Source organism: Schistocerca piceifrons, chromosome 3 (assembly GCF_021461385.2).
Source record: "Schistocerca piceifrons isolate TAMUIC-IGC-003096 chromosome 3, iqSchPice1.1, whole genome shotgun sequence".
Taxonomy (NCBI): domain Eukaryota; kingdom Metazoa; phylum Arthropoda; class Insecta; order Orthoptera; family Acrididae; genus Schistocerca; species Schistocerca piceifrons.
The window spans coordinates 783640666-783666044 of record NC_060140.1 but is presented as its reverse complement, the minus strand read 5'-3'; positions in this window follow the sequence as shown (position 1 = coordinate 783666044).

The window sequence follows — 25379 nt, the reverse complement described above, 5'->3', positions numbered from 1 at the left end:
CTTGGTGACAGCGATGTTCGCCGGCCGGAGTGGCCGAGCAGTGCTAGGGGCTTCAGTATGGAACCGCGCGACCGCAATGGTCACAGGTTCGAATCCTGCTTCGGGCATGGATGTGTGTGATGTCCTTAGGTTAGTTAGGTTTAGGTAGTTCTAAGTTCTAGGGGACTGATGGCCTCCGCTGTTAAGTCCCATAGTGCTCAGAGCCATCTGAAACATTTGAACAGCGATGTTCCGATCAGGAGCGATGCTGCAGCGGACTTCAATCCGCGTTGACATCACTAATTATCAGGTAGGCTGTAAGTCGACCTACGTCATTAGTAAACCTGTATGTTAGGACTGGATGAAAAACCGCTCATTAACTTGTTATTGTGGTGGCGATAACGTCCTTTTACACATATGAACAATACTCATCTGCCACTTGGCTTGAACTGTTACGTGGTTACACATTTAAACTATGTGACAAGTGATACAGATGTATTCCTATTGAAGCTGAAGACGACATCATACTTCGTCGTTAGTTCTGTTTGAGAATGAACATTATAATGTCACTCTTCGCAGCATCAAAAAATGGTTCAAATGGCTCTGAGCACTATGGGACTTAACATCTGTGGTCATCAGTCCCCTAGAACTTAGAACTACTTAAACCTAACTAACCTAAGGACATCACACACATCCATGCCCGAGGCAGGATTCGAACCTGCGACCGTCGCAGTCGCGCGGTTCCGGACTGAGCGCCTAGAACCGCTAGACCACCGCGGCTGGCCTTCGCAGCATCGATTTAATTGTGAGTAAAAGACATAAACTTTTAGTGCTGCTCGTTATAACTATTAGTAGCCTAACTAACTATTAGAGGCGAGTTCAGACATTAGAGCAGGAACTTGTGACCTTAATAATGGTAGACAATATATGCAATCTGAGAAGGATTCAATTGGTTTCATGAGCAGGCTATGGACATGGTATGTTATGCTAGCCAACCCACTAATTACGATCGAAGTGTTCCACCATTAACTCGAACGAGATCCTAACTCGAACTTACAAGTCGTGCCCCACTTCCGTGAGAGTTCTACAAAATCCATAACAGCAACTCTTTCGTTTTCGTGTCATTAGGTATGTCCAACTTTTCACCAAAACAATACGTGTGTGGACAGTGTGTTTGCCAAAGAAGACTGAAGTTAATTAATGTTCCATTTTTTATTTCTACTATGAAACTTCCCCTTTTAAACAATTATACAGGACTGTGCTTAAACTGACACACTATATTTTTAGCGCAACGCAATCTGACTTTCAAAAAATCCCTACGAAAGAATGGCCCTGACTAACATTAACCTATACCTTTCACAAATCACTTACCTCACAAAAATCTTCGTTACTGGAACTACTGCAATACAGCGAGCGCCACTACTGCCAGCTAAATAAAAGATTCAAACCACGGAAGTCACTAACTACTGATAGGCATAGTTAGCAAATGAAAGATTTTATTAGAGAACAAACAATGTATTTACCTTAATAGTCATAATATATATATAGCAGTTCATGACAAGTTACAAAACTCCGCCATCTCTCTCCCCACATCCACCACTGCTGGCGGCTCACCTCCAACTGCGCAACGCTACGCACTGTTCACATCCAGCTGCCGCTGCCCAACACTACAATGGCAGACAACAATGCAAACTAGCCACAGACTGCACACAGCACAGCCAGTGATTTTCATACAAAGGTGGCGTTACCAATAAAAAAACCTAAACAGCCTACTTACACTACTTTTTCTAGGACTATGTTGTTATTTTCATTTTTGTCAAAGACTGGCATGTAGGCCTGATCAGCAAGAACTCGTTAACCCAATAATTTGAATGTGAATCATCAGCGATGATACATTACGTTTGCCCTTGAAACTTTATGTGTGTTTATTGATTGAGTGAATAGTTACGAACTAATGTTCACACGGACCATCAACTGCGTGGCAGTTTCCACATATTTGTGATCTTATAGTATTTTATTATAACAATGTGCTACATTAATCTCATCATTTAGCGTAAGTCTGTCCGTGTTTAATGTCACAATTTCGACACTTAATTACCAATATGTAACTCAACCCGTTTCTTCAGTGACACATGTACTCTTGTATAAGAGTTAATGCTTTAAATATTTAGCTAATTTTCTTTGTAAGAGGGCGTTCTGTAAGTAATGTAACAAATATTTTTTCGACCAATTGTTGTTGAAAAAAATTAGAATTTGTTGTGAGACACCGTGGAATATTCCTGCTTCAGCTGCTGTAGTTTCATGAAGTTCCGCCAGGCGGCGTCGGTATATGTGCCATTCAAAATGGCCTCTACAATTGTGGTGCGTTCCAAACAGAGAGCTGTTATTGAGTTTCTCTTGGCGGAGAGTAGAGCATCGCAGAGATTCATAGGCGGTTACAGAATGTCTACGGAGATGCGGCACTGAAGAAAAGCACGGTGAGTCGTTGGGCGACACGCCTGTCATCATCTCAACAAGGTATCGCATACCTGTCCTATCTCCGGCATGCCGGAACGGCCGCACACAGCTGTGATTCCTGCGAGGTTGGAATGTACGACAGTCTCATTCGAGTTTTTGTATGTCCATCCTTTTTATTGCAGGTGATGGAGACCACAGACGCTCACTATTGTAAGAAAATGAAACACCTTCTTTCTTCCTTATGATCTTATTTTTTGTGTAGCTATCAGTTTCGACGCATCAATGTGTCGTCTTGAGGCCTTCGCTTAAGCTGAAGATGTTATCACCATCCATATATATATATATATATATATATATATATATATATATATATGTGCTGCATGAGTGGCCAACACAACTGGTATACGCAGACTATTTGTAACCATGATGTCAGCACTCCAACCATCAACTGCCAACTGACTGGAGAAACATTTCAAATACAAAATCCAAAGATATGTCACATGTTGGCCACTGATGCAGCGTATATATTGATCGTGATAACTTCTTCAGCATCAACTAAGGCCTGAAGATGGTGCACTGAAGCGCTGAAACTGGTAGCTAGAGAATAAATAAGATCATAAGGACGGCTGCAGGTGTTTCATTTTATTACAACAGTCTCATTCGAAGTGATCGACGGATCACAATCGAACATCTCGCTACACAACTAAACGTCTCTGTTGGTAGTGCTGACACACGCGTCCACCACCAGGGGTACTCAAAGCTGTGTACCCACTGGCTTCCTAGCCACCTAACGAACGACCGACCACAAGGAGCAACGAAGGATCAACGCAGTGGAGTTCCTTGCGCATTACGAGGCAGACAGTGACAATTTTTTGTTGAAATTCGTCACAGGCGATGAACCATAGTTTCATCACCTCGAGCGGAAAATAATAACGGCTGTCTGTGGAGTGGCGCCATACTATCTCACCTGAGAAGAAAAAGTTAAAAGCGGTACCCTCCGCTGTTAAAGTTATGACGACGGTTTCTGGGACTCCGTAAGGATCATTCTCTTTGATGTCTTCCCTCATGGTGCAACGATCAACTCTGAGGTGTACTGTGGTACCTTCAGAAAACTGAAGAAATGGCTTCAGCATGTTAGTCGCCATAAAACGAACTGTTCCTTTTCCACGACAAAGCATGGCTCCATACAACTATGCGCACCAGAGAGGGGTTCAAGAACCCTCGCTGGTCTGTTCTTTGTCACCCACACTGTACTCTGGATCTTGCAGCTTCCAACTTCCTTCTATTTGGTCCGATGAGTGATGCACTCAACAGCAAGCAGTCGTGGATGATGGGAAGTTACTGATGCAGCCAGACGTTACATCTGACGACGACCATTGGAGCGGTACCTTACGGGCATAGTGAATCTGCCTGTGAGGTGGCGTCAGGCTGTCACACTTAACGGAATATAAAAGTATGCTTTTATAGCCAAAAGATTTCGGAATGATTTTAGAATTTTGAGCAAAACGAACCTGCTTTCAGAAAAAAATTGTGTTGCGTTACTTTTTGAATGCCCCTCCTATATAGCATGACACAGTACGACAATGTACCGTTTTGCGATACTAATTAGATTTCGTAGTTGTACTTTCGTAACTTTGCTGTAGGGAAATACATAGCTAGTTCGTACAACCGCTTGCCCATAGGATTCTCTGTTTTCTTTGTCATCTCCTCCTCAAAGGCCTTTAATATTCGAGCATAGCAAACGCCAGTCCTGTGATTTTATCCCTAATGGTCTCCTGAGTATTACTGCAATGCTGAATCTGCCCATCCTGTAGGCTGATAACACACGAAATCGAACTGGGCTGTTTATAAGGGGAGAAAATTTCTAAATTCGACATTCCACACTGTCAGCCAGTGCTGTTGGTCATCAGTATCGGTGCTGTGACGCGAATGTGTGAGCCAATGAGTCCTGACACAGAAAATACAGTGCACAACCTCTGGTTAGTTAATTGACAAACAGTAAGCGACGGTGGAGAAGTTTTCGCATGTTTCCCCTGCCTTTTGGCGTATTCAGCAAAATTCTTGCTCGTCACTGTGGTGAGACTCGTGAATCCTTCTCTCAGGTCGTCGGCTTTTGTGAGTAGAGGGAATCGTAGAGGAGCCAAGGAGTCGGAGTGAACGTCTGTGGCCGAAAAGCCATAGAGAAACAGAGGAGCACTCTGTCGCAGCCTGGAGTACTTCGCTATGTCTTGGGTAAATGTCAGTTTCAGCGTTAGCGCTGCCTTGCTCTGAGCAGCATACAATTTGCGAGATCTCTTTCACAAACAGTGTTGCTTCTTTAGTGGTTTCACTAATTGGAACGTGTCATCCGTTTTTCACTTTGCATTAGTAAGGTGCACAGATTTTGGAAAGCCAGTCACGGTTCCATTGCAATCTTCGCTGTAGTTTGAGCTACCTACCAGCCTTTAACAGTACGTTCTGCACAAATTGAGCTTCACTCAAGCAGTCTTTTGCGTTGTTTTTGGGTACCTCAAAGTGTATTCCATTGAGTAACTGACTTTGTTAATCAGTCGACTCCGATTCGTATAAAATCTGTGGCGCAGTAAACTCATTTTGAGGTCTGTTGTATTTTTGAACTTCAAGTAAGCCATCATAATTTCATACGTTAAGCTTTAGGAGCGTTTTTGGCTTTGTAACTTACCTTACATCTGTCCTTAAGGTGACCGTAATTTAAAAATAAAATATGACTGGTTTTTTTGTTTAGCTGAACTGAGCTCTCACTGTGATGGTGTTCCACTGTAAAATAGGCTTCCCTACTTGCAACAATTAACTTGTTCTGTAGGAAATTTGATTCATTTATGTAACTAGTGATTAATGGGAAATGCTCTCATTTGTATTTACCTCGTTATTGAGAGATTCATTTGCTCTAACTAGCGCATTTTGTTGCTTAAATGTTGTACAAGATGTGCACTCGCTAGTATAACGTTCGTGTTTTGAGCTCGTAAATGTGGTAAGCAGTTGGCACACTCCATTGTCGAGCCCCAGAATGTCTGCAGAAAACTGCACACACAAAATGAGAACATGGGAATAATTCTTGTCGACCCTTATCCAGGATCCTTGCCACTGAAATTGTCTGATAAACGCAGGTAGAAATGCGTGAAGAGACGCTATTTATTGTGCAGAATATTGTTGTAGCCATCCTTTTGCGGTCACCGCTTCACTTCCTTGCATTTTTTTTTTCACCAGTGGCACTTGTATGACAGGGGCATTTTCTTGATTTTTTTATTATGTTAGGTGTGAAGATTAATTCAATTGTGTGTGAAACTATTTTCTGTGTTTGTGGTGTATATTTGTTTATTGCACTTTTTGTTAAGTCTGTTCGTTGAATAGTAAATTAGATTTGTGCTCTTTACGCCATGTAAAGGAAAAATCGAGCTACGTCGAGAGAGGCTACGAAAATTACGAGAGACGAAAATCCTGTGGATACAGAAGAAATTTTTCGTGGGGGAGGCAGTAGCAGCAGTTACAATGCCTGAAATTTATGGAAGGGAACAGGTAAATGACCAGAGTGGAAGCAGTCTGGTTGATAAATGTGAAAAAAAAATCATAACTGCAGTTCAATTTTTGGAGCTATGAGGGACGTGTCACTATGGATTGAACAATGCTAGAGGCAAAGGAGGCTGATAGACGAAAACCTGAGACTTAAAGACAAAAAGCTGAATCAGACAGACATAAAACTGAGGCAGAGAGACATAAAGTTGAGGCAGATGGATAAAAATCCTGAGCAGACAGAGAAGAAACGTAGAAGAAAGAAAGCAGTTCGGGAGAAGGTGACCGAGCTAGAAAGGAAAATAGTTTAAAATTTCAACATTACCGACGAGCAAATCGACGAAGTCCTGGGAACAGTGAAATGGTTTTAGCTGGGCTATGGCAGGCCGAAACTAGAATGGAGAAAGTAGAGAAAATTAATACATCTCTTTGTAAAAGAGTGAAAACGAGCGAAGGCACGAATGAAGAACTTTAACAAAGCATGCAAAATCTAAAGGAACGGTCAGGTTCAGAAGTGGCAGAGCCGACACAGCTAGTTGAAACTGAATGTAGCGATTCTGGACAGAGGAACTGAGCGACTCCACTTGGTGGGATCGCTTTTAACAGTGCTGTAGAGTAGAAAAATGAAGAAAAATGTGCGCTTTGGGTGCAAAAATTGATAGTGTATTGGGGGAGCACTAACCGGACGAAGAGAGACAAACTAGAGCGTCTTCGGGGTCCATGTGCTCGTTCGAGAGTTCGTCTAGTTTCATGAAAAACACTTGCTTAGGAAATTTTTAACACACTGTGTTGGCGGGGAGCTACGAATCAAAATTTGGATGGCCCGACTCAAAAACAGCCTACCAAGCTATCCCAAGGACACTCCAATTAATTAGTAGGCACTTGAGTGGTGAAGCCATTACTGGTTGCCAGTAAACCAAAACCGCGGCGGAACAGAACCGATTGCGCTTCAACATCATGAGAGCCCCGCCCCTTGCAGCGACGAGTTTCCATTCGTATGTCATATATTTCTGCAAGATCCTTAAGCGGAATTAACATTAGGATCATCTGTTTTAGTGAGCTGATCCAGTTATCCACAAACTCGATGCCAACCCAGCACTGACGATCGCCCACTACAGTGGAGGAAAACGACTTAGAGGCGTTCACCTTAATTCTGTTTGACCTGACTGAATTTCAGCCTCAGGAGGAGTGGGCGTGTTTTGCATACGACAGGCGTCAATACGGAATTGGTTGTAGTATCGGGCGAGCAAATACCAATGCAGATTAGAATAGCACTAGACAACGGAAGTCGTGTTTGAAAAGCCAAATTGGCAGATTTAAGTTAAAATGAACAGTCGAGATCACAGTAATGTCTGTTTATTTACCGGTTTCGGATCATCTTCAGAATTTTTTGTCCCCCTACGGCTGGTGCTGGCAGCCCTTCGGTTTTCTTATGGTACCGCGATTGTCGATAAATAAACAAATATTGTCGCGATCTCGATTGTTCATTTTAACTAAAATATACCATCAGCTTCCTATTCTCCACGGACTATGTTGTCTAAATTTACAAACTTGCGGAACCAAAGGCCTCGAAAGTTTAAGACAAAGGTGCCTTAGAATAACGGAATGTCGGCGTCCCCAAGGAAGTGAGGAAACAAAACCATTGAAATAATAGGGAATCCCGTTCTAATCAGCAGGGCTTACATATTTAGGGAAATGATCCTTACCCATAGGTATCAGATAGTACTGGCTATAATACTGTTGTTGTTGTTGTGGTCTTCAGTCCTGAGACTGGTTTGATGCAGCTCTCCATGCTACTCTATCCTGTGCAAGCTTTTTCATCTCCCAGTACCTACTGCAACGTACATCCTTCTGAATCTGCTTAGTGTATTCATCTCTTGGTCTCCCTCTACGATTTTTACCCTCCACGCTGCCCTCCAATACTAAATTGGTGATCCCTTGATGCCTCAGAACATGTCCTACCAACCGATCCCTTCTTCTGGTCAAGTTGTGCCACAAACTTCTCTTCTCCCCAATCCTATTCAATACGTCCTCATTAGTTATGTGATCTACCCATCTAATCTTCAGCATTCTTCTGTAGCACCACATTTCGAAAGCTTCTATTCTCTTCTTGTCCAAACTATTTATCGTCCATGTTTCACTTCCATACATGGCTACACTCCATACGAATACTTTCAGAAATGACTTCCTGACACTTAAATCTATAATCGATGTTAACAAATTTCTCTTCTTCAGAAACGCTTTCCTTGCCATTGCCAGCCTACATTTTATATCCTCTCTACTTCGACCATCATCAGTTATTTTGCTCCCCAAATAGCAAAACTCCTTTACTACTTTAAGTGCCTCATTTCCTAATCTAATTCCCTCAGCATCACCCGACTTGATTAGACTACATTCCATTATCCTTGTTTTGCTTTTGTTGATGTTCATCTTTCAAGACACTGCTCTTCCAAGTCCTCTGCTGTCTCTGACAGAATTACAATGTCATCGGCGAACCTCAAAGTTTTTATTTCTTCTCCATGAATTTTAATACCTACTCCGAATTTTTCTTTTGTTTCCTTTACTGCTTGCTCAATATACAGATTGAACAACATCGGGGAGAGGCTACAACCCTGTCTTACTCCCTTCCCAACCACTGCTTCCCTTTCATGTCCCTCGACTCTTATAACTGCCATATGGTTTCTGTACAAATTGTAAATAGCCTTTCGCTCCCTGTATTTTACCCCTGCCACCTTTAGAATTTGAAAGAGAGTATTCCAGTCAACATTGTCAAAAGCTTTCTCTAAGTCTACAAATGCTAGAAACGTAGGTTTGCCTTTCCTTAATCTCTCTTCTAAGATAAGTCGTAAGGTCAGTATTGCCTCACGTGTTCCAGTGTTTCTACGGAATCCAAACTGATCTTCCCCGAGGTTGGCTTCTACTAGTTTTTCCATTCGTCTGTAAAGAATTCGTGTTAGTATTTTGCAGCTGTGACTTATTAAGCTGAGAGTTCGGTAATTTTCACATCTGTCAACACCTGCTTTCTTTGGGATTGGAATTATTATATTCTTCTTGAAGTCTGAGGGTATTTCGCCTGTTTCATACATCTTGCTCACCAGATTGTAGAGTTTTGTCAGGACTGGCTCTCCCACGGCCGTCAGTAGTTCCAATGGAATATTGTCTACTCCGGGGGCCTTGTTTCGACTGAGGTCTTTCAGTGCTCTGTCAAACTCTTCACGCAGTATCATATCTCCCATTTCATCTTCATCTACATCCTCTTCCATTTCCATAATATTGCCCTCAAGTACATCGCCCTTGTATAGACCCTCTATATACTCCTTCCACCTTTCTGCTTTCCCTTCTTTGCTTAGAACTGGGTTTCCATCTGAGCTCTTGATATTCATACAAGTCGTTCTCTTATCTCCAAAGGTCTCTTTAATTTTCCTGTAGGCGGTACCTATCTTACCCCTAGTGAGATAGGCCTCTACATCCTTACATTTGTCCTCTAGCCATCCCTGCTTAGCCATTTTGCACTTCCTGTCGATCTCATTTTTGAGACGTTTGTATTCCTTTTTGCCTGTTTCACTTACTGCATTTTTATATTTTCTCCTTTCATCAATTAAATTCAATATTTCTTCTGTTACCCAAGGATTTCTACTAGCCCTAGTCTTTTTACCTACTTGATCCTCTGCTGCCTTTACTACTTCATCCCTCAAAGCTACCCATTCTTCTTCTACTGTATTTATTTCCCCCATTCCTGTCAATTGCTCCCTTATGCTCTCCCTCAATCTCTGTACAACCTCTGGTTCTTTTAGTTTATCCAGGTCCCATCTCCTTAAATTCGCACCTTTTTGCAGTTTCTTCAGTTTTAATCTACAGGTCATAACCAATAGATTGTGGTCAGAGTCCACATCTGCCCCTGGAAATGTCTTACAATTTAAAACCTGGTTCCTAAATCTCTGTCTTACCATTATATAATCTATCTGATACCTTTTAGTATCTCCAGGGTTCTTCCATGTATACAACCTTCTTTCATGATTCTTAAACCAAGTGTTAGTTATGATTATGTTGTGCTCTGTGCAAAATTCGACCAGGCGGCTTCCTCTTTCATTTCTGTCCCCCAATCCATATTCACCTACTACGTTTCCTTCTCTCCCTTTACCTACACTCGAATTCCAGTCACCCATGACTATTAAATTTTCGTCTCCCTTCACAATCTGAATAATTTCTTTTATTTCATCATACATTTCTTCAATTTCTTCGTTATCTGCAGAGCTAGTTGGCATATAAACTTGTACTACTGTAGTAGGCGTGGGCTTCGTATCTATCTTGGCCACAATAATGCGTTCACTATGCTGTTTGTAGTAGCTTACCCGCATTCCTATTTTCCTATTCATTATTAAACCTACTCCTGCATTACCCCTATTTGATTTTGTGTTTATAACCCTGTAGTCACCTGACCAGAAGTCTTGTTCCTCCTGCCACCGAACTTCACTAATTCCCACTATATCTAACTTACCTATCCATTTCCCTTTTTAAATTTTCTAACCTACCTGCCCGATTAAGGGATCTGACATTCCACGCTCCGATCCGTAGAACGCCAGTTTTCTTTCTCCTGATAACGACATCCTCTTGAGTAGTCCCCGCCCGGAGATCCGAATGGGGGACTATTTTACCTCCGGAATATTTTACCCAAGAGGACGCCATCATCATGTAATCATACAGTAAAGCTGCATGCCCTCGGGAAAAATTACGGCTGTAGTTTCCCCTTGCTTTCAGCCGTTCGCAGTACCAGCACAGCAAGGCCGTTTTGGTTATTGTTACAAGGCAAGATCAGTCAATCATCCAGACTGTTGCCCTTGGAACTACTGAAAAGGCTGCTGCCCCTGTCCAGGAACCACACGTTTGTCTGGCCTCTCAACAGATACCCCTCCGTTGTGGTTGCACCTACGGTACGGCTATCTGTATCGCTGAGGCACGCAAGCCTCCCCACCAACGGCAAGGTCCATGGTTCATGGGGAGGGCTATAATACTATAGACGACATATTCATCTGTTGATAGTCAGAAACTTATTGATATTTATCACAGTTTTTTTTATTGTTCAGTTACAGCTGCACATTTTTTAAATAGATAAAGCGTTCGATCACTCAGGATCATGTTCAGATCGCCGCGCGGGATTAGCCGAGCGGTCTAAGGCGCTGCAGTCATAGACTGAGCTGCTGGTCCTGGCGGAGGTTCGAGTCCTCCCTAGGGGCATGGGTGTGTGTGTTTGTCCTTAGGATTATGTAGGTTAAGTAGTGTGTAAGCTTAGGGACTGATGACCTTAGCAGTTAAGTCCCATGAGATTTCACACACATGTTCAGATCTAAGTAGTATTCTGATTTGTTGTTCCGAATGGAAAGACGGGTTGCTAACGCAGCTTTTTAAATTTGAGGATGATCCTGAGTTAACGAAATACGTAACATAATGTAAAGCGTGCAACTGAGACTGAAAAACAAATAACAATTATCTTTCATTAGCTGTAAGTTTCTTGTTCTCGTGTATGTCTATTTTCCTTTGTATGTGAAATATGTAGCGTTCACGGTTTTGTTAGGTTAAGTGATGCATGAAGTTGTTTTGGTTGCAGGAACGTTTTTGCACGTTCGTGTGTATTTTTGAGAATGTGTGTGTGTGCTGATGTACACACTCTTAGTTGTTTTCATCCTTACATCCATTTGGTGGAGGTCTTTTCATTGTCAGAATGCTAAGTCTTGTTTTCTACAGTTACACTGAATGTGATGCAACGGTGAACTACAAGAACCATTAGCATCGTTTCCTCGAGGGTGTCCTCCAAGTTTTGATTGTGAAGCATCGAAAGAACTGCACAAGATAATAAAGTATCTATATCATTCTGTTCGAGATTTACCTTCTCTTTGTTATCTCTTGTACGGCGCCTCATCCTTGCTTTCAAAAATTGGCATTTCCAAGAATGAATGGCTTTGTTTACTACTAAGAGATTTCGGAATTATCCTACTTGAGGGGGACTGCTGATCTCTGCTACAAGTAAACAGATTTTGGAAGGGTATAACCTTACGCATTTGTTGAAGAGAGAGCACTTTTTAATGTGTGTCATGATGATATTGTACTTGGACTTTCCATCGGCTGCGACCATGCGCACCGGGGAAATTACCGTCTGGCAAATATTACGAGGGATATTCGGAAAGTAAGTTTCGATCGGTCAAGAAATGGAAACCACTCTGAAAATTGAATAAATCTTTGCAGGTATGTGTTTTACAGTGTCTCTAGTATGCCTGTCTGTTGCATCATTTCCCTCATTTTAGTTCTGAGAGCATGGTGAGCCCATAAAGATGCGTAGAAAATAGTGTCTCCCGCTAAGTATGAGGCCCAGGTGAGAGATTTCGCCTGATGTTCTGCAGCCCACATTACAGAACTGTCATACGAATCCTACTTCGTGACAATTCTTTGTCACAATCTGCAGGGGCAATGAAAATGCTCCTGCAGCGTTTTCGATGGGAAGTGTTTGATCACCCGCACTACAGCCGGTAATTGGCTCTCTCTGTGTTTCATCTCTGCTCACTTTAATTACTGGCTATGAAGAAACATTTTCGCACAGACAATGAGCTATAGATGAGCGTACAGAATTGGCGGGAAATACAGGAGCCTGCGCTCTATAACGAGGGTACCGGAAAGTTAGTACAAAGCTACCACAAATGTCGGAGTGGTGACTATGTAGAGAAATGGCTGGGACCTGTAGCTAACTGTTGCAGATAAAACGTTTCTGATTATCACAGTGGTTTACATTTGCCTTAGTATTTTTAATTATTACCGTGAGCCACCATTCGAAGTCATAAGAGCACTGAGCAAGCTCGATGAGATATTTATGTAGCGTTCTGTGAACACGTCACCCTAACGAATTGTTTCGTGAATGCAGTGTGTAGATTTCATCACCCTTGACAGTCACGTAACAATTCCAAATCATGACTGTCTGTCACAAGGACTGACTTGTGAACGAGTGCACTAAATGTGTGTTTGGAAGTGTGTTTTATTGGATGGGGGGGGGGGGGGGGTAGTAAATAGATATTTATTCTTCTTGCTTGTTGAACAAGACTACAGCCGTTCTTTCTTTGCACTTAGACTCTGTGGTGGAAACAGTGCCCATTTTTGAATAAAAAGTCAATTTAGATACAAAAGACACTACGATGATCGACTATAATATTACGATCGACACAGGGGCGCAAAAGTGCCGGAAAGATGAGAGACTATGCTCATTTGAGCCTTCGAATGTCTCGGACTCAGCGGTATTGCCTTCAGCAGCGGAAGGGATTTGGCAGCAGCTGTCCGAGGCGAATGACCACTAGAGGAGAGTTGCCGAGTGGAGCCCGTACCCGCGGCATATCTCTCAAGAGACGGGAAGGCGCGTGCCCCGTGTATAACAGAGTCTTGCCCAGCTGTGAACACAGTTTGTTGGCACAGCCTGTCAGCAACCTGCTCACCCTGTCCGTCAACTGTTTAACCACATTAAGCTAGCTCAGTTTTGCATGTTACTGTCCCCCACAAACACTTATGCATAAACACATATTTGGCTTGCTTTTCTAACCACTGGACATGCACGACGGTACGCGCGTGAGTACCACACCAAATGAATTTTGGCATCAGCCCATTATTTTTTTGAAGCCAATTGCGCTCGTGTTTAATTTAGTGAGTTTTTTTTTAATTTGGGTCAGTGGCTAGCCAAATGAGCCAAATAACACTAAGTACTGTGTTTTCATTTACTAAAGCAAAGAGCTTCATTACCTTCTCATGGCGTTCACATGATCATGTAATTTGAAACACATTTTTGGAACATTTCGAGCCTTCCACGTAAAATCCAGGCTAAAGATACTGTGGTATTCGTTTTTAATTGGTTCCGGGACGAGGTTCCTCAAATTTATTGTTTTCATCTTTTCTCATCGTTGAATAGAAATTTGTTATGAGTTTCGTGTCCTTCCTGTTTCTGATGTTTAAGTATAATTCTTTCTCTAGTCATACCATTAATCAGCTACAGTCCAGCATCACCATCAAGGGAACTTTGCTCTTTCATAAAGAAGCGAAATGGGTGATGTGATTATACAGTCAGTATGACTTTGCGATACAAATTAATTTTTGCAGTAGTGTTACCTTAACTTTGCGGCAAGGTAATAGATAGCTAGTAGCTTCTGGAGTAATACTCTTACATTCCATTGCCCTGGAACGTCCAGAGTGGATGCGTGGCGTAAAGCCTCGATCATCTTGGCGCTTTGAAACGGAGTGGTTTCCAACACGCTTGGCACCTATGGGTTCTCAGGACTACTCGGTCGAAGATGGAATTGTTTCCCTTGTCAGCACGACAGCGTGAGCCTTCCATATTCTAACATAGCCACCGCAGGTCCCCTGTTACTGATGGCGTGACGAATGTGTGCATAACGTAAGGTAACGCAAATACACGAAACCCACCTTTTTCCATTTCGAATGTGAGAAAATTACTGGATTCTACAGAGCAGATGTTGTCAGCCCATCCAATTGGCCACCAGCATTTGTGGTGTGGCACCAATGTCACAGCCAGTATGTGATGACAAAGCAGATACCTTGTACCAACGTCTGGTTGATAAACTGACATACAGTGATGGTGGAGAAGTTTTGGCATGCTTCCTCTGATTTTTCGTCGGCCCATTGGTGTAAGTCGCGAATCCTCCCCTCCAAATAGTCGGATTTTGGGAACACAGAGGAATCTAGAGGAGTTGCGTAGTCAGTGTGATAGCACGCGGGCCAGAAGTGATATATATAGAGAGAAGCGCACAGTCGCAGCCTGTCGAACACTGCTGAGTGTTGGGTAAGTGTCGATGTTAGCGTCAGCGCTGCCTTTGCTCTGAACAGCCCAAAATTTGTGAGATTTATTCCACAAATTCCGTTGCTTCTTCAGTGGTTTCAGTTACTTGGATCTTCGATCCGTTTTTTACCTAGCACTTGCCAGTTGTACAGATTTGGAAAGCCAGTCGCGATTCAGTAGCAGTCTCCCATATAGTTTCAGGTACCTACCAGCTACACTCTATACAAATTGAGCTTCAATCAAGCTCTCATGTGTTGTACATTTTCGCACATCAACGAGTATTCTGTTGTAGCACTGACTTTCTTAGACGGTCACCTCTGATTCACATAAATCTGGAATGTACTTCAAATGGCTCCGAGCACTATGGGACTTAACATCTGAGGTCATCAGTCCCCTAACTTAAACCTAAGTAACCTAAGGACATCACAAACATCCATGCCTGAGGCAGGATTCGAACCTGCGGTTGCAGACTGAAGCGCCTAGAACCGCTCGGCCACAGCGGCCAGCACTGGAATGTAGTGAACTCATTTTTAGATCCATTACGTTTTTGACCCTCAAGTAAGCAATCATTTTTAATGTAATTACTTGAATTTACACTCCTGGAAATTGAAATAAGAACACCGTGAATTCATTGTCCCAGGAAGGGGAAACTTTATTGACACATTCCTGGGGTCAGATACATCACATAATCACACTGACAGAACCACAGGCACATAGACACAGGTAACAGAGCATGCACAATGTCGGCACTAGTACAGTGTATATCCACCTTTCGCAGCAATGCAGGCTGCTATTCTCCCATGGAGACGATCGTAGAGATGCTGGATGTAGTCCTGTGGAACGGCTTGCCATGCCATTTCCACCTGGCGCCTCAGTTGGACCAGCGTTCGTGCTGGACGTGCAGACCGCGTGAGACGACGCTTCATCCAGTCCCAAACATGCTCAATGGGGGACAGATCCGGAGATCTTGCTGGCCAGGGTAGTTGACTTACACCTTCTAGAGCACGTTGGGTGGCACGGGATACATGCGGACGTGCATTGTCCTGTTGGAACAGCAAGTTCCCTTGCCGGTCTAGGAATGGTAGAACGATGGGTTCGATGACGGTTTGGATGTACCGTGCACTATTCAGTGTCCCCTCGACGATCACCAGTGGTGTACGGCCAGTGTAGGAGATCGCTCCCCACACCATGATGCCGGGTGTTGGCCCTGTGTGCCCCGGCCGTATGCAGTCCTGATTGTGGCGCTCACCTGCACGGCGCCAAACACGCATACGACCATCATTGGCACCAAGGCAGAAGCGACTCTCATCGCTGAAGACGACACGTCTTCATTCGTCCCTCCATTCACCCTGTGGCGACACCACTGGAGGCGGGCTGCACGATGTTGGGGCGTGAGCGGAAGACGGCCCAACGGTGTGCGGGACCGTAGCCCAGCTTCATGGAGACGGTTGCGAATGGTCCCCGCCGATACCCCAGGAGCAACAGTGTCCCTAATTTGCTGGGAAGTGGCGGTGCGGTCCCCTACGGCACTGCGTTGGATCCTACGGTCTTGGCGAGCATCCGTGCGTCGCTGCGGTCCGGTCCCAGGTCGACGGGCACGTGCACCTTCCGCCGACCACTGGCGACAACATCGATGTACTGTGGAGACCTCACGCGCCACGTGTTGAGCAATTCGGCGGTACGTCCACCCGGCCTCCCGCATGCCCACTATACGCCCTCGCTCAAAGTCCGTCAACTGCACATACGGTTCACGTCCACGCTGTCGCGGCATGCTACCAGTGTTAAAGACTGCGATGGAGCTCCGTATGCCACGGCAAACTGGCTGACACTGACGGCGGCGGTGCACAAATGCTGCGCAGCTAGCGCCATTCGACGGCCAACACCGCGCTTCCTGGTGTGTCCGCTATGCAGTGCGTGTGATCATTGCTTGTACAGCCCTCTCGCAGTGTCCGGAGAAAGTATGGTGGGTCTGACACACCGGTGTCAATGTGTTCTTTTTTCCATTTCCAGGAGTGTATATTCAGTTTTGTACAGAAAATTAACTGTAAATTATTTAATTGTGGTACAGACATGGGAAAAATAAAATCATACAGTAAAGCTAAGGAGAGTATTTTGGCTTTTTTAATCTTTGTTACAACTGTCCGGGTTAGGCAACCTTCATTCCTTTTTTAAAAAAGGAAAAGTTACCAACTTTTCTCGCACCCCTACGTACTGCTCTCACTCCGTGGAACGCGCTCCACGTACAGTGAATGGCACGCGTTCCACTGCAAAACCGGTGCCCCTACTTGGACTATTGAATTTGTGCTGTGGAAAATTTTATTAATTTATGTAACAAATGGCTAAGGAGAATTTTTATTTGTATTTACCTCAGTGGCCGGCCGGAGTGGCCGTGCGGTTCTAGGCGCTACAGTCTGCAGCCGAGCGACCGCTGCGGTCGCAGGTTAGAAATCCTGCCTCGGGCATGGATGTGTGTGATGTCCTTAGGTTAGTTAGGTTTAATTAGTTCTAAGTTCTAGGCGACTGATGACCTCAGAAGTTAAGTCGCATAGTGCTCAGAGCCATTTGAACCATTTACCTCAGTGCTACGAGTATAAAGAAAATTAGTTGATGTAAATTGCGCAATCTGTTGGTATAATTTTGTGCTAGGCGTGAATTTGCTTGTACAGGGTGAAAAGTATTTAAACCGACACACTCTTGGAGGTTGTAGGGGACATCAAAACAAATATTTTTCCCTAATGTCATTTTTTTCCTATGAGGAGTATTTAAAGCGGTAGAGGAATATTTCTCTGGTGGAAAATTAATTAAACCGACAAACACTTTTCCATTTTTTTATGATCAAGAGACAACACAGTAACACAACCCAATTCCAATTGCAGTAGATTTACAAAAATTTCTCCACTGACACCTAAACAAAGGTTACACCGTCGGATCATGTTCTGTCTGACACGGGCAAAAACCCCAGGAGTATCCTGAATTGTTCCTGCTGCTGCTACTATCCGGGCAACCAGATCCTCTTCTGATGCAACAGGAGTTGCGTAAACAAGGTTGCGCATTTCTCCCCACACAAAAACGTCCAGAGGGGACATATCTGGGGATCGAGCAGGCCATGGTACAGGACCACCTCTGCCAACCCACGTTGTAAGTGAAATGGACTAACAATTGCTGTTTGAAGGATCCCGCTCCACATGCTGCAAGACTGCTTCCTGAAATTGCAGCGTTCATACCGTGCGACGGCGTCCCTGTCCAGGTTATCTGATAACTGACCCGGTCTCACGCGGACGTTGGTACACAGCGACAAACGTCGTATGATGCAGGATACGGCGATTAGAATATTACTTTTGAATGCATTATGGGAACAGCAGTGATCAATAAAATTGTAAATAATTACTATTAAAAACAGTCTTGATCACAATTTATTTTATAAGGTGACCGGTTTCGACCACTGCTGTGGTCATCTTCAGACCATTGAGTGGAAACCCCTTCCACTCAATGGTCTGAAGATGACCACAGCAGTGGTCGAAACCGGTCACCTTATAAAATAAATTGTGATCAAGACTGTTTTTAATAGTAATGATTAGAATATTGTTGTTGATAAACCCGCTGAGTAGCTCATCCGTTGTGGTGCGCTACGTAGTACGCACCAACCATATCAGTATACTCACTCCAGATGTATCGCTCCATTAGTAAACAGAGACAATGCACAACTACACTGGCGGACAGCAGTTGCCTACAACTGAAGAGCGTAATACGCCCTCTAACAACTGAAGAGCGTAATACGGCCTCCACCGGTTTAAATAATCCTCATCGGAAAAAATGATATTAGGGAAAAATAATTGGTTTAATGTCCCCTACAACCTCCCAGAGTTTGTATGTTTAAATACTTTTCACCCTGTATAACGTTTCTATGTTGAGGACGTAAGTATGTTATGCTCTTTCCACACTCCACTCTGAGCCCCAGCACGTCTGCATCACACAACACACAAAAAACCAAGAACACGAAAATATTTCACACATTTCGTATGAAGCAATGAGTATATCCTTTGATACTTTCAAATGGCTCTGAGCACTATGGGACTTAACTTCTGAGGTCATCAGTCCCCTAGAACTTAGAACTAGTTAAGCCTAACTAACCTAATGACATCACACACATCCATGCCCGAGGCAGGATTCGAACCTGCGACCGTAGCGGTCACGCGGTTCCAGACTGTAGCGCCTAGAACCGCTCGGCCACCCCGGCCGGCTTTGATACTTTATAAATTTGTACTCCTACCTGATCATACAACACAAGTGTGGTATAATTTACTTTTATTATAGTTTTTTTGTAATGTACAAATGCTTCCATATGTCAGTGTATTTTAATGGGAATTTTTTCAGTGTGATGAATCATGTAGGAGGATATGTTTCTAATGGAATGACTGCTTTGGTATTGTGATGCAGTAAGTGCGGATGTAGTAACCAACTGCTCAATTGATTTAGAGTATGTGTGTATTTTGAACACAGTTCATCCTTGTATGTGTGAGATCATCTAGGCATTGCCTTCAGACATATTCATTATACACAAATTACTCTGTGGGTATACTATTGCTTCAGTTCGTATATCCTTCTTTTTACAAGTATTCCAAATAAATTTACCCGTTACACCAGTGAATATGAGTGAGTGTGTGGAAGCATCTCAATAAGTGTACTTGTGGATTTTGATATTGTAGTCTTGGAATCAGGTCAGCTTTCTCCACCCATGATTTAATACATAAAAAGCATCGGTCGGCGATCATGCAAAACAAAAATTTAAATACTAACCATCTGATGGGCATACAGTTAAAAAAGCAAAGGCTTATCTTGCCTTGAAATTCACCGAAACTTGTAAAAATACGACTGGAAACGTGAAGGACAAATTTTTACTTACAAGTCTCACTCCAGACCAAGTCAAAACGTATGTCGCGCCGTTCCTTCCATTCAGAGATATAGTTACACGTCACTGAAATTCCTCGTAGCACTCTCCAGTTTAAAATACAGCACAGTCCCGTTGTGTCTCCCACCCCGGTCCGTCCCGAGTTCCCCTGTGCTAAACAGTCCATCCCACACCAAACAGCACTAATATCGATGGTTGCATTACTTTTCTGGCGTGGAGGCTATGAGTAATAAAAGACAGTCCAGTGAATACGAGAAATGTGAAAAAAGGTAAGGACGTTCCCATCGAATCTTTTGCAGTGTAGTCGAAACAACCTTGAGAATATGTGGACCCGACAAGGAACAATCTGGCGAAGGGCCGACACATTTCATCTAAACTCATACCGGTGCCTGCAGTCACCACAGTCCCACAAAGCTGATTATAATAAATGTACACGTTGTTATTAGAACATACTACAAATCGAACATGCAGCAGATCTCATGGTTCATGTAGTCAACCCCTTAGACCATTGAAAATAAAGTTGAAGGAAAGCGTTCTTCAGCAGTGGATGAGAAATATTAGAGACTTTCCTGTCGAATGACTTGCCACAGGAAACAGAAAGTCCTCCTTCCACCGAAGGTCGAAAACGGTACAATTTTCCGAGAATTAATACGTTGCAAAAATAAGTAGGTAGATGATAATGATGACAAAATTGTTCAAATTCGTTAATGTCCATTAGTTAAATTTTTGGCACTATGGCTATCTAATGAAGGGACACTAATTTTGTTATGAATTTGCCAGCCATTATGATTATCTCCTTGCTAACACTGACTCTAGCAAATTAATAAGACAGATAAAGGATTAATTTTTCAGCACTCTGACGAAAGGGGCAATGTTTCAAGCACTAGACAATCCTATGTTCTTTCCTTCAGTGTTAATATACTTCTGTTCCTGTTATTCAAGGATAAATCACGCAAGACCTAAACTAGATTCATCAAATCCATTCTTTCGGTGTCTTATTATTTCATTATCAAAATCCAACATTAACTTCTAAACAAATAGAAATGGTTTTAGGAAGCTTCTAACATCCACGAGATAAATTTTAGCTACAGTGCGACGAGAGGAAATTATGCCTCTAACAGTTATAAACATTATCTATTCGACATATGAAAAAACAGTGAAAACGATGATAAATATTAATTATTTATATAATATTTTATGATGTCATTGGATATATCGATGTGTATCATACGAAGACAATGATAATTGTAATTTCCTTTTATGATCTGTGTTTGTCGTCCTTTGTTTTTACCTTTTGTTGGTTGGCTTTTGTAGGTTCAGGACGCAAGACGCATATCAAATTGAGGTCTGTTAAGAAATTGTAATTATTTGTTAATTATTACTTGAGAATAGAGTTCATTATTATTATAAATATGAGTGAATAATTATTTGTAACTTTAATTGCTCTCTCAGTAAGCACTATCTGTGTTAATTATTTCTTTCCACTGCAAGGAGCGCAGTCATTGATGATAGCAATTTGTATCGCGTTTTTTTGTCTGTGTTTTTATTAGAAAAAATCAAATGTTTGCTTGATGAAATCCAAATAGTGCACAATACGAAAGTAAAGTTTAATAAGCATTTCAAATACTTATCCTATTTGCTCTAACAATAGAAAGTCTCTGTCAATTGTCTGCCGCCATCTTAACAATTATCTCAGCGGCAAATTCAAATTACGCAACTCTGCAGACATAAATGTCGAAGGTAATACAAATGTGTAAAAATAAATGTGCACCGGTGGTCCCGAAATCATTTTAATGAAAATAATTAGAATCAGATTGGTTCTTTAAAAGCAGTGCTCACAACACGATCCTTATAACAAACGTTTCTGGTTGATGTATGGAGCCGAAATTAATTAAGCACGAGTTGCGAAGAATATTGTTTCTTCCAAACAAATAGAAATGGTTTTAGGAAGCTTTAGGAAAACTGGTAAACAGACTGACGGAGTAAATCGTTATGTGTTTTTCGTTCAGTGACGTACTTGAAGTAAATATTACTGTCTCAGGAGATCACCTTTCAAAACAATAGCTGAGGCTTTCGTGATTGCACCGTAAGAAGGCACTGAACGACGTTGTAATCAAGCCTGCAGCGGGTAAGGAGAAACAAATTCTCAGGGAGCACGGAGCCTCAGAAATGTGGCCCAAGCTGTGGCAATAGAAGCCCAGTGGGCGGATGTCTTTCGCAGCAAATGGACGCCCATCAGCCAACTAATAGAGGTCGGTTCCCAAGAAACCTCCTGCAATCGATTAGGGTCGCCGTGCGGGCCACGCCCCGGAACAGGCGCTGTCAGTCTCGGCAGATCCGAGCCGCAGATTTCGTGCGGCGCACGCTTTATGGAGCGTCCAAGCATGCATTCTTTGCACTGAGGAGTATTCGGAGTAAATGCTCGCCCGATAACTCGTAAAAAAGCAAAGTAAGTTTATATACATGAATGGTGTGTCGATTTTATCATTAAGAACACATACTTAACATTACTGCGTCTCCTGTACAGCAGCTGCACGGAAGTAATTTTGTTTGAAATATTCACCTCCAGTGCTTGTCGAGAATGTAGCCCATATCGGCATTCAACGGCGAAATCTCTGGAACGCAGTTAAGATGCTGGGCGAACATTTTCAGGAACGGGGATGAGGAAATACCATATTGCTTGATTATACGAACTTCGGAGTTACAAAATACACGCTGTCTTCCCCACCGTTTATATGTTGCTCTCTGTTTACGTTATGAGGTGACCACAATGTCTGTATGGAGAATTTACGAGGGTAAGTCAAAAAGTACCAGCACAACATCTTTATAAATTATTGCATCAGTAAAATTAGATGACATCATACCAACAACGTCACTGTTTTTCAATGCACTTTCTGCATTGTTGCACAATATCACCAATTCCCTCAGAAGAAAATCAGTATAGCAGCATGCCATCGCTTCCTCCACCTCTTGACCAGAGGTGTATCAACTCCCTCCTGAGTCACCTTGAAGTGAACCGTATCAGTCCTAACTCGTCGGGACGAAATCAAACTGTCTACAAGAAGCTCCAGCGTCTCAAAATCCATATTCTAAATAGTTTGAACGGAGCACCGTAACGCTGACTGTTTACTGTTGACCGTTTCTCCAGGTAATGTTTCGGAATTGTTTCTCGTGCGTCGCAATAATCTGTGATCATCACTTCTCCTGCACTGAGTTGACTATTGAAATTTTTCGATTGAGAATCCTAGGTATTTCCATTCTGGCGCTTGTTTAGTTGTTCAAAGTGAAGATTAGCTTCAAAATGTTTCGTCCTCTTTATGACAGACCTAAAAGTGTTGACGATTCTCAGACAGTAGCGCTTGTAGCCTTTGTTTCGTTGTTTTGTGATCCATCTTCAATAGACTATAAGGAAAGCTTGCCTGTTATGGAAGATATGTTAATGAGAAATGTGGCTCATGTTTTGCTAATCATTTAACCAACTGCAAGTACGCCACAGAGTTGCCCAATGTTGGGATCGGTGATAGGTCGTCCCCTTCTTTCCTTGTTCTTCACACTTGTCCGGCCGCTTCTTAATTGTTCAGTCCACGGGTAAAAACTTGAGTGAAACATTGTTCTCGTTTTTTTCTGAAAGTCTCCTACGGCGTTCACTGGTGACACAGACAAAAAAAAGGAATTAGAGATCGCTGCTCTTCTTTGATGCAGTAGACAGTGGAGCAACTTTGTTTCCCTCGTCATAAGAGCCACTTAAACTATATATGTAAGACTGCGTTTTATCTGAACGCAGCTCATCACAGTTTCCTCATTGCATATGCTAAGGATCTCCCCTGTTAAGAAAAACATCACGATTCTTTTGCGGAGCCCGATATTTTGTCTTGAATAAGTTGTCAGAACTTCTGACGGGCGTTCATCTCGTTTGCTTTTCGGCGTTATTTTACTTTTGACAGCTCTCGCGTGACGGTGGTTTTAGCTTTTACCATTGCCTTGTCCCCTGCAGACTCCGCTGAAGAACGTTGCTTATCTCCGTCACATGGTACCATAACGTACTTTTCTGTTTGTTTTTACTCTTCTGTCTCCAGCAGCGTTTCAGTCAGACTCGGATTGCTGTGTTTGCTTTGCATGCTTGTTGTTCTTTCGTCTTACCTTTATGACGTCGTATACAAATAAATTGCATATTTTTAATTTATCAGCATGCTTCTTTTTCTCAGGGATGTTGTCTTTTCTTATCACTTTTACTTACGTGGATAAGTAAATATGAAACGGATTCTTGAAGGGCCTCAGTTGTTCATGTACCAACTTTAGATTTTGAACGTGATGACTAAAATATAGTTGCCGTTAACCGAATTGAATGTAATTTTGTTAATTTCTATTTATTGATTGCAAAGCAAAGCTTGACAGAATTTCGATTGTTGCCATGGAGCGGCCAGGATCAAACTTAGCGAACTCATGGAATCTGTATAGTTTAAAAACTTGAACTTTAACGTAAATTAATTATGTGTTGCAATTTAAAAAGGTTCTTATAACGAAATCTCTCGCATTTACAGTTACTGTTAACACTGAAAGATAAATTAATACTTCGGCGCGTAATGGCCGACCAGAGACTGTATCGGAAGATGAACTCGCAGCGCGAATTTCTGAAAAAATGCTTATTAAAAATAATTAGCCACTGGGAGCATTTGAGGTGACAACTATTACAAAGAAATTCGTTTTGTAATAATAATAACTTTATTTTAGCAATAAATAGGAATAAGTTACATAAAATATATGTAGCCGCTCAATGGCTGCCCTCCGTATAGCGAAACAAAACAGTGTGTGTACCACAAAATACGTCCTTCCTCCTCGGCCGTACAACCGCGTCTCTTTCGATCCTTTTTTATTTTCATAGACATTAAATAAAGATGCTATCACTGCATATCAGTTGTTTCAAGAACACTATCTATATCTTTTACAGTAATTATATTCATAAAATACCTAAACTACGATTTACAACCGCTAAAAATGTCAGTATTTATGTGACGTATCGTCACACCTTCTTGACTTAACTATTTCAGTACTAATCGCTGTCGATATCTCAGTCTATAACAATGATCATAGAGTGAAGCCTTTCAAATCAAGGTTCCACATTTTGATCTTACGCACCGTGAAAACCTCGTTCGTATGCATCTCCATCGTACATGGTGAAAGTTTCCTTTGGTGACCATAGTGTGAAACCTTTCAAAGCAAGATTCCAGATTATGATCTTATACACTGCGAAAACATCATTCGTATTCATCTCCATCGTACATGATGAAAATTTCCTTTGGTGATTTTTTTAGTTTTCATATCGATATCGAACCTCATTCGTATTCATCTCCATGGCACATGGTGAAAGTTTCCTTTGGTGATTATTTTTACTTTCATTTCGAACTCGTACTGGCTTGCGTCGTTGGTTCAACTCCACTGTTTTTTAGCTTTGGGTTACTTTGTGCATTTCTAACTGCGACAGAAACCAAAGATGCCTGCTTGCAAAAATATAACATGAATTTGACCCTGCTTCATAATCTTTGTAAAACGTGCAAGCTGATTAAAGCCGGAAGTTTACGGCTAATGTCTTTAATTAACAAAGAGGATACTATGTGTTAATGATCATCCTAATAAAGCTGTTCTTGAAATGGCGCCTGTGCGTTGATAATGTTCGTAGCAAAC